This window comes from Talpa occidentalis, unplaced genomic scaffold (assembly GCF_014898055.3).
Source record: "Talpa occidentalis isolate TD23 unplaced genomic scaffold, MPIMG_talOcc4v2.1 talOcc4.12, whole genome shotgun sequence".
Taxonomy (NCBI): Eukaryota; Metazoa; Chordata; class Mammalia; order Eulipotyphla; family Talpidae; genus Talpa; species Talpa occidentalis.
The window spans coordinates 83,330,333-83,331,206 of NW_023601212.1; the positions used below are offsets into that span (position 1 = coordinate 83,330,333).

Sequence of the window (874 nt, forward strand, 5' to 3'; positions counted from 1 at the left end):
GACACCTGTTACAACATGGACGAACCCTGAGGACATCATCTAAGTGAAATCAGCTGGTCGCAAAAAGACAATGGCGTATGCTCCCACTTACACCAGATACCTAAAGTGATCAACTCATGGAAACAGTTACAAGAGCCAGGAAGCTGGTGAAAAGGGAAATCTAATGGGTGTAGAGTTTCGATTTGCAAATCAATAAGTTCTGGAGTGCTGTTTCACAACAATTTACTTAACACTACTACACTGTACTGTTCAAAATGGGTTAAGATCAGACCTGGCAGGCAAGACCCCATGAGCACCAAGGTGGTTTTCCCAGGGTGAGGCCCACCCATTGCACTGGGGATGTGCCGACCCCTGCGACTTTCCCGAATGCGGAAAAATCGAAGGCGTAATTCATAGCAGTGGGGTCGGTGTTTGTGCGCTCACCTGGGGGGGAGGGGGGAGGGCAAGGTTTATGTTACAAGTACTTTACTACAATTTTAAAAATACAGGATGCAATAAAAACAGAACGTAAAGACTTAAAATGTGTTTTTAAAGCATAATTCTGAGAAGGGGTTCCTAAATACCAGATGCAAAGGCCTCCCCCTGGGACAGCGGCAGCCAAAAGGTTAAGCGCCCTGGTGACTCCCATTGGCGGAGAGGAGCAGGAATTCCGGCGGCGGCGGAATCCCAGCGATTCTGGGAATTGTAGTCTACATGCCCAGCAGGAACCTCTCCCAGCCCTGCAGCAAACGGTGGGCTTGGAGCTGGGTAGGCCGGTATCTGGGCAGGCGGGAAATTCGCGGGGTGCACCCGTCGCGCGCCTGTCTCCACGCTGTCCACGGGCAGCCCGCACACGGCCGCAGAGGGGCGCACCCCACGAGCGCTTGCATCCCGC

The 874-nt window shown here is 52.5% G+C and overlaps 1 non-coding gene across 1 annotated transcript; it reads left to right on the top strand.

Moving 5' to 3' along the window:
* Positions 1-263: 263 nt before the first annotated feature.
* LOC119242486 (U1 spliceosomal RNA) lies at positions 264-428 on the top strand. Its single transcript, XR_005124494.2, has one exon. It is a non-coding gene; the product is annotated as a U1 spliceosomal RNA (small nuclear RNA).
* Positions 429-874: the final 446 nt, after the last annotated feature.